The 9791-nt window shown below is 39.1% G+C and overlaps 1 long non-coding RNA gene across 1 annotated transcript in view; it reads right to left on the minus strand.

Annotated features, from left to right (window-relative positions):
* LOC114069059 overlaps positions 1–8109 on the minus strand; it is a 15958-nt gene extending 7849 nt beyond the window's left edge. Inside the window, exons 1-2 of the long non-coding RNA XR_003573714.1 lie at positions 8099–8109; positions 6457–6461 (exon numbers count right to left, since the gene is read on the minus strand). This is a non-coding gene — a long non-coding RNA (uncharacterized LOC114069059). The remainder of the gene's footprint in view (positions 1–6456; positions 6462–8098) is intronic.
* Between the last annotated feature and the right edge of the window lie 1682 nt (positions 8110–9791).

Here is a 9791-nt window from a genome sequence, read left to right on the forward strand (position 1 = left end):
AAACTACAGCTGATTTAAAAAAAAAAAAAAAGGGGAGCTTTGAAGAGAACTTCCATGTGCATGGCTGGTGGTGCTTTTCACTGTTTGTCACAGTGTCACAGTTGACAGAGAAGTGGAACTTACTGAGGAATAGTTAAAAGTTTAAGAGATCTATGATTGGTCCTGGTTACTTGGTTACTGCGATTTTGTAATTGCAGATTTTGCTTTTCCCCTTCCTAGCATCAGGTTAAGGTAAATTTCAGTTGGGAATTTAAAGTGTACACACATGGTTCTCTTCTTTCAGTTCACCTAACATTATTTCTGTTATGCTGCATAACTTTTGGTATTCTATAGCAGGGCTTGCTCACGCATGGGGCAAGTTATTGTCAAGAAAGCATTTTTACATGCCAAACATATTTTCAAATACAAGAAAATAGGAGGAGGAGAATATGCATGTGCATGAACAGGTGCTGGATCAAAAATGGATCTCATTTAGGTTTGTTAAGCTTTTTTGTTCCTTGTATTGATTCCTCTTCAGGACAGGTGGAGTTACTGAACATGACCATCAGAGATGGCAGACTGAGAAGCACACAGCCAGTAATACTAGGATCTGAGATGTGTGGTTGAAATGCAAAACTATAATAAAAATCCCAGCTATGTGTGAATGAGGAGTGGATTGAGGTGGCCACCTTCTGAATGACTGGAAAAAAGCTGTACGAGTGAAAAAAACTGTGTAGATATCTATGTGTGTGAACTTAAAATACTTTGTGAGTGTTAAGATTTTAAGAGAAGATGCTGTATAGATTTAATTATGATAAGTTGATGCATGCTAGCCTTCAATGATTGAAAGCAAGAATCAAAGAGCTGCAGGTTAATGCTGGTCAGAATTGACTAAATGTTCTGTTGGTCAATAGGAACTATCAGAATGGCTTTTGCCTATGGTCAAGACAGGTTTGCTTCTGTTATCTATTTTTGTGGTTGTGCTACTAATGTTGCCATGTTTGGTGTCGTGTTTGCAAAGGGCCCTGCAAAGGACGACCCAGGCAATTTTCCTAGCACAAATACAAAAAGGGGTTACGCATGTGTTTCTAAATAGCTTAAGACATGCAGTTTTGCAAAATAGAGCAGCAATCGATTTTTTGCTTTTAGCCCATGGGCATGGGTGTCAGGATTTTGAGGGAATGTGTTGCATGAATCTATCTGATCATTCACAGAGCATGCACAAACAGTTACAAGAGCTTAAGGAACGCATGCATCATGTAAAAGAAGGATCTGTGGGATTGGATGCCTGGCTGGCGTCTTGGGGAGTAGGAGGTTGGCTAAAAGATATACTTAAACAAGGGCTGTCTATACTCGTTTTCATTCTGGTTTTATTACTTATTATTCCATGTATTTTTAGGTGTCTTCAGGATTGTAATATTCGTAGCTTTGATTCTTTGCTTAAGCGAAAGGGGGGAGATGTTGGGGCCTTAGCAGTTTTACACGAATATGCTGAGTTCTGAAAAGGTCAGGAGTTGACAGTTAGACAAACAAGAACAAGTTTACGGTTACAAGAATGCAGAGGTCAGCAGAAAGCAGGATTTGAAAAACAGCGATAACAGAAACTTTATCCAGGAATGTGGGCTTTAAGACCACCAATCGATGGACTGCCTGAGGCATGTAAACAATGTATGCTGACCAATCATAATAGCATGTTGTGCTCGTGATCGCATGTCCAGGACTCAAAAGATTATATATTGTGTAACCTTCTGATAATAAAGCGAATTTGAATTTGCATCTTATAGATGTGTCGTTCTTTCCCGTTCGCTTGAATGCCCGCAGCACTGAAGCGACCAGTTCCTTGGTGTCAGGGTGTGTGGAAGAATTTGGGCAAGTTCCTAGGGCAGTTATCACCTCCCATAGCCTGGGACATTTACAACTGGACCGGCAAGTAACCCTGGCAAACTGACATGCTACCTGATAGAAGGGTGCTTGTCACAATCCTCCCAACAAGGGAACAACTTTAAACAGGGTAGCAGTCAGGCTCTGGCATTTTCCGGGGCAGCCTGCATCTTGCCACTGCTTGAACCTCTCCTGGCTTATAGCTGAGACGTTACTTCCCAGATCTCCCTGCCCACTTATTGGGTAGAGTCGGTATGCCTTAGGACTTCCCAGCACAAGAGGGGGAGGAATGTGACTCAGATTTGAAAATACCCTTGGCTAGAGATGCAGTGAAACAACACTGGAGGTCCTTTAACAAGTGACAGTTTTATTTGAAAGAAAACTCAAAATGGGTTAGTTGAATGAAGAAGGCACACAGTTAACAAACAGCTATATATTGGTAAACCTTACAGTATTATATGAGAATGAGGATGGGGAAAAAAGGAGAGAGAAAGAAAAGAGGAGAAAGAGAACGCCAGTCCTTTTTTATGTTGGTTACTTCAAGCAACTCCTCCTCTCCTAAGTGTTGGAGGGAGCAGCCAATTGACATGTATTTATATGAGTATTCAAGGCATTTCTTGGAAGGGTTCAAAGGGGCCTCCACCCCCTGTGTCCTTCCTTTGTCTCAAGTTTTTCTTTTCTGTCTAGCCCCTTACGGTGCCTTGCCTACCCCAATAAAAACCAGCAGCTTCTAGCACTGTACTGAGACTTGACCTGTGCCTACCGAGCCACAGTTCAGTACTCTCAGAGGACTTTGGTTAAGGCAGGGTCTCAAACCAACTAAGAGAATGTGGGGTACTTGGCTAAAACAGGCATTATGAACAAACCATACTATTAGACCTTAGCCTGCTTTAGCAAGAGACCTGCTTGCAGGTTGCGGGAAAAGTGCTGGCATTGATATCAGGCTGCAAGAATGTAAACTATTGAGATAATAAGAAGGAACTCTCAGAGAAAGACAATGATTTTATGCGCATGGACAGCGCATGGATAGTGCATACAAACCAATCATATAGTAACATGTACTAAGTATCAAGAAGTGTGTTTAAGTATTGCAAACCAATTATGCAGCGACATGTACTTATAGTTAACCAATAATGTAGTGACATTTATGTGTGTGAGAGTATAAAACAAATGCTGTAACACATAATAAATGAGATCTGCCTATCAATCACATTGGTCTGCGTGCAGTTGCTCCGTGCCCTCTCGGCCGCAAGACAATACCTTGACTGAGACTAGAGGGCAAATTACATCTGAGGACATGATAGTAGAGATAGGGACCCAAATTTCATCTGAGAACACCATGGTTAAGATAGGAACTCAAACAACAACTACAGTAATTGTTCTAGTGGTGAAAAAGAAACAGTGGACAAAGAGATCAATGGGTCTTTATCACCGATTAGTAAAGGACGAGGAAGAAGAGGAAGTATTGGATCAAGAAGCCAGTCCTTTGACAGAAATTGGAAGAAGGAGTGAGAGAATTCAGACAGGAAGTGGAAACTACCTGGTCCCTGACCTCATTAGAACTTTGAGACATGCAAAATATTGCAGCTGCCAGCCAGGTGAGCAGATTGCCTGGCTGCTTTGATGATGGGGAAACAGGGCTGACAGTCAGCAATTGGAAAGTAGGGAAGCCCAACAGCTGTGATCTCTTTTGAGAAACCAGGGAAATGACAGAGGAATTGGAAAAGAGGTAGCAATTTGCAGTCTCTGGAGATGGGTCCTCTCAAGTATGAGGGCAAGATAATCATTCAAGGAAGATCTTGTGAACTCCCCAAGAAAGTGAACCATTGCAGATGAAGATATCCAGTACCTGCAGGAATTAGTGGTGCTGGAAGTCGTTTATAGTGATCTAGACCTTGATGAGGTCTCCAAAGACCCAAGGGATGTCCTGTGCACACGAACCATGCAGAGGAAGGTGATTCAAAGTGCTCCATCATCATATTCCAACAGCTTGACAGCAATGTATTGCCCAGATATGGATACACCAACTGTGTAGAGAATGTCTTCTTGGCTCCCAAACTTTGAAGAAAATCTCTGTCCCTCCTCATCCCTACGAGACAGTGCCTTGGCTGTCAGGGGTGCCCCACGGAGTCAGTCCCCTCCTGTCCCAATCAGAGGGAAAGGGCGCCACAGGCCTGTACTGTGTGGTGCACTCTGGTTCTTCCTGTATGACCAGGGGGAAGACATGAGAAAGTGGGATGGTGAACTCCCCTTTAAGCTGGAAGTCCGTGTACGTGAATTGAGAAGGAAGACAACTGTTAGGAAGGGACCATCCAAGAAGGTTGTTGACTTAGTTTTTGTAGAGACACAAGGACAAAAAGTGATCTCCCAGACACAGAAGGACTGAGATCATCTTCCCTTGATCCTAGTGAGGGAACTTCTGGTACTGTCTTCACCTTCCCATATGATAGCAGCTGTCATATCTTGCACCCACAATTGGGCTTGAATACAACCAAAAACCAGAGACATTATCTTGGAGTGTTTCAATGGTGTTAACAACTAATTGATGATCTTTTTCATTGATTTCCTCCCATCTGGGAAATATGTTTTCTGTAAGCCACTAGTTTGTTCCTAAAGCCAAAAGTGAAGATCATAGTGGCTGTTTTAATCTTTTTAGATCACTAGTCAGTGTGGTCAATTTGTTCATCAACACTTACAAATTAATACTGTTCACAGCTCCCAGTCCTGTTCCCAAAATGCTGGTCACATCTCTCCTGGTTTTCCTGGAAGACATGAGGTTTTATTTCTGCAATCAAGTCATCCCTTAATGGAGATTGTCAAGAAAGGAGAGCAATGCAGTTGAATTGTAGACACATTAATTTGCATCAACAATTCAACCCACTAGACAGACCAAGATAGGTTAAATAGCACCTGTCCTACGTTTTTTATTATGTGTGGGTCAATTTCCCTAATTCATAGTGTCACTGTCTGTAGCTGTTGGTGTTGGAGCAAGTGTGGTTTGATTATTTTAAGAAACTGATAGAAGAAATAGAACATTACTCTCACAACACAGCATTCTGCAATTAGTCCAGGAGACTCTTGGTGTGCATTGAGGATAATTTCTTCATCCACATGATAGCATAAGCAGAAGACAAATGTTACTAGACTTGTTTACCAACATAGATGAACTAATTAAAGATGTCAAGATTGGTGGTAGCCTGGGCTGCAGGTATCATGACCTGATGGAAATCACAGTCTTGAGGGATATGGGCCAGGTGAAGAGTAGAGTCAGGACTCTGAATTTTAGGAAAGCAAATGTTCAGTTGTTTAAAGAATTAGTGGATAGATCGCCTGGAAGACTGTCTTCAGGGACAAAGGATCTGAAGAGAGCTGGCAGCTCTTTAAGGACATTTTTCTTAGAGCACAAGAACTCTCGATTCCCACCTGTAAGAAATCAGGCAAGGAAGGAAGGACACCAGCATGGCTGAGTAAGGACCTCTTGTTCAAACTAAAGTGTAAGGAAATGCATAGGCAGTGAACCAGGGATGTGTCCTGTGAACAATATAGGGATGCTGCCTGGATGTGTATTTCTGACTAAGATCTATCTCAGACCAAGATAGATTTAGGATAGTTAAAGAAAAGGCATGAGAAATTTTAAAATATTGAAAACGATAAAAACGAAAAATTCAGGAGTTTAAGAGGTGACTTGATCATAGTCTACACAGATTGAAACTTAATAGCAGATACAACAGTCAGTAGCTTGCAACTGTAATTGGATGCGTCCAACTACAGTGAGAGTCCAAGTCTAATACAAAGTAATTAGTTAAAAATTTACCAAGAGTAAAGGATCCACTTTTAAATATAGTTTAATTTTTTGGGAAAAAAAATACACTTCAGTTTGAGCATAAATAATTTACATATCAGAAAATCTAATGGTTCTTATGAAAGTGGCCAGACTAAATTATCACAATGGCCTATACTGCAGAATTTGTGTCATTAATACACATAAAATATTCAGAGGTTATTATCTGTGCAGAGGTCAATAAAGTTAAGATGATCCCAGGGAGGCAAGAAACTGAAATCCTTTATTGGACTTACAAGTTCATACTTAAAGGGTTTAAGGTTTACATATTCAACAGGGGGTTGTAACTATTACAATTTATTACAAACAGGGGGTTTCAGGGGATGACATAAGGGAAAAACCTAGATTAACAAATCTGGGGTCTTAACAATTACCTCATGGGGAAAAACTCACTTTATCTTAGGGGATTTTACAGGGGAGAACAGGTATTCTCGTCTTCAGAATGCAAGGATTCAGGGAACACAAAGGGAGAGATAAGGTACAATAGGTCTTCTGCACAGGTTTGATGAGATCAGGATGCAGACAGGGATGAGGTCAATGAAGAGGGGTTTTCCCAGCTTCTGTAGCCCATGGTCTTTTGCAAAGACCACTCCAATCTCTCGTTGCAGATATTATATTTTGGGATCCAACAATCTGTGAAAGAAATTTGAAGTTTTTTCCTCAACCAGAGAATGCCAAAGACAAATATTTAAAGATAAGAGAACATTTAACTTTCAAACTCAACAACAGCTGAAAATTAAAATGTTCCTTTAAACTGGTACTAACGTCTGAGACTTATTAGATATTCTGTGTCATCATAATGCAAGAAATATGGAAATACTTAAAAAGACAAATTTAATTTACTTTTAATTTTAAAGCTTTAATAATTGAATGCATTTCCTATATCTTATTCTAAATTCAATATTTAACAGAAGGTTTTACTGAGTTCTAGATTCCCTTTTAATGTGTTTCAAATTGACTACCTTTCTGAAACTATTTCTTCACTTGGTTTTTTTCTTTGCATCTTAACCTAGTTTTATTAATGAAGGCCCATCTAGAAAAAAAAAATAAAATCTGTGGCTGCACCTCTTCTTCTAGACAGTTATTTGAATTTCCAAAAAAATATGGGGGAGAGGAAACACAAAGTAGAAATGTTTATGGTGGATCTCTCACACAAGGAAAGAAAAGGAATGCTGCTTTAACTCATATTCCACTTTCAAGACAAAGAATGTAATAGATCAGCAGAGGGCAGGTTGAGCACTAACACGCATGTCACAAGTCTGCTGGAGATATGAAGAGCAGGCAGGAACAGAAGTCTTAGCCACTACCTTAATAGTTTGTTTTGTTTATTTTCAGACATTAAACTGAGATTTAAGACTGAGTAGCATATACCTATGTGTATATATTTTCTCTTACTGTGTTATTTTTTCTGTTGCTAAATGCAGAGCATCAAGATGCATTTGAGACATTCACAAGCCAGAGAATGTCAAAAAAGCACCAATAAGTGAACACAGAAGAGCCAGGAACAATTTGAAGGTTAGTTTAGACACAGGACCCCTAAAAGAAAAGAAAGGAAATAAGCATGGGGGGATATCAGAAACTACGTTCAAATCAACAGTATTTAACAGTTAATCAAATTGAAATAAAAACAAAGCAAGTCACGTATTTATTTACTAAAAAGAATAAAAAGCTATATAAGAAAACCAAAACCTATTTCCTATAAGATGTTACATTTGTTATCAGAGAAAAAAAAAAAAGAATAATTTTATATTGTGATTAACAATCTATGCAAAAAAAAATATCTAGTGGAATGAATTCAATGATTATACCTGAAAGAGAAGAACAGATACATTGCAAGTTTAACCAGTCAAAGGCAAATTTTTAAGTTATGCCATTCAAACTACGAAGAGACACAATCATCAACTCAACCACTGCTGTAAACAGCCAAAGCACTGTGAATGTCTAAAAGGAAATGGACATAGAAAAATTAATACAGAAATTAGTAAATTCAGAATAGTTTTTGAAAAGCTGTTATAGTAAGTTAGGACGGTCACAAAAAAAAAAATTAGGCACCTTTATTGATGATGGTCGACAGTCAGCTTTTATTGCTTCATCCAGTTAAATACTTCTCTTTCTCACACACACTGCACTCACACTGTTAACAGAATTTTACATGCCATTCTATTATTCGTTTTCTATCTATAATTTATTACCAGCCTTCATATATAATTGGATGTTCATTTCTTATTTACATTCTTTCCTTACTGGTCAGTTCTGGCACCTTTTCAAGTCTTTCACAGCCCCTGTTTTTCCTCAGGGAAACGGTTTCTAAATGTCTAAGTCAAAATCCTTCATCAGGGATCAGGCGGATTCGCCGCTCACCCCAACAAAAAGCAGAGAAAAGAAAGGTTAAGACACACATGGGATTCAGATGAAGGGTTTCTTTCTCATTAAATACCTATATCTATAAATGACACATTAATCTAAGTATATATTTTAAACTTCTGTACCTCACAAATATTAATTAAAAAAAATCTATATTTCTTATACAATACTTGAGAATTTCCAAACAAGAAATTCAAATTTGTGTTCCCACAGTGATGACATACCTCATACAAGCATTTTTGATCATGTGTTTAAGGCAAGGATTGTAACAGAATTCTATTTACAATCTACTGAGGCTGTCTATAACAGTGATTGTGTATGTAAACATCATAAGTTATGGAACATTCCTTTGTCAGTCTATACAAAATGTGGATGTACTGTCGTAAGCAACTGTGTTTGCCAAGAGGAAATTACAGGGTAAAATGCAGTTGTTGCTCGCTAGATGGAACACAGTCAACATGCCCCACAAAGGTTCCCTAAACAATGATAGGCACCTGCTACAGGAGACGGAATGGAGGGAGGAGTAGCGCGGAGTAACTGTGGCCTCCCTCCATAAACATCCCTGCAGGGAGGGGAACATGGTGATACTTCGTAGTTCAAAGACTGTACAGTATCTGTCCACCAAGGGAGATAGATGGCAAGGACGACTACCCTAGTAAGTACTTATGACTAAAGTCACTCAAGCTTCACTTAAACCTAAAGAGGTAGTATAAAAGTAAATTGGGAATAGGAAGAAATTAGAGGAAGACTCCATCGAAACTGATGGGATCATTTGACAGGTTGAACCTGTCTTCCCCCCCATTAGGGATGCCTATTGGGTAAGAACCATATTCTACGTGCTTTGAATGTTACTTTTAGGACTAGAGCTTCTTCTTGCTCTATATATAGATTGCTTCGTATTAGACCATGTGTTTGTGCTTGCTTAGTATCAGTAGATTGCTTTAAATAAATTTTTGCAGTCAGACACTATCACCAATGACCTACAAACCTTATTAAGAGTGTTATTCCGTAAACTGTTAGAGTGAGTCTTTTAAAAGGTGCTAGCCATTGCTAGTGGTGGATAACATTAGGAAGGCCCTCTGAGAGGTCTCCCTTATGCTGTTGGTTTAGCCCCCCCCAAAAAGGGCAGTCAAATTGCCCTCTGATCCCATGAATATGTTTGGTGAAGGGTTCCCCTTATGGGATGCTGACAGACTGGTTGGACATGAGGGTTTCAGCTTCCCTGGGGCACTGACAGACAAATAAATTGCCAAGGGTCGAGAAAATCTCCTCTAAAGGTCAGGCAGACCGCCCCCTTTTTCATGTGACACTCCTGCATACCACAGGAACTGCAAAATATATTTTTCTCCTGTTTTAAGCAATCTTTTCAAATCTGAAGGGACTAAGAATTACCATGAGAAATACTTTTATAGTTTTTAACTGTATTTTATGGGCTGAAATACTTTTGGAATAAAAAGGAAATACACAAATGCAACTTAAGTTACTTAGTAAATATTCATGGATTATTTTCATTAATCCACCTCTTCGCATTAACACAGAGATTATAAGTATGTATAAGAGCAAAGCATGCAAGACAAATGCTTGCTAAGAAAATCCAAGTGGTTTAGTTATCAATGCAACATAATGAAGACCAATGTATTTCCAGAAACTTACCAGGATTCCAAACCCTGCTTTTCAAGAAACTGCATAGGTCTTTCTGAAAAATTTGAGAATCCTGCAGAGTTAA

This window comes from Empidonax traillii, unplaced genomic scaffold, assembly GCF_003031625.1.
Source record: "Empidonax traillii isolate 1590-97213 ecotype Southwest subspecies unplaced genomic scaffold, ASM303162v1 scaffold1174:size162724, whole genome shotgun sequence".
Taxonomy (NCBI): Eukaryota; Metazoa; Chordata; class Aves; order Passeriformes; family Tyrannidae; genus Empidonax; species Empidonax traillii.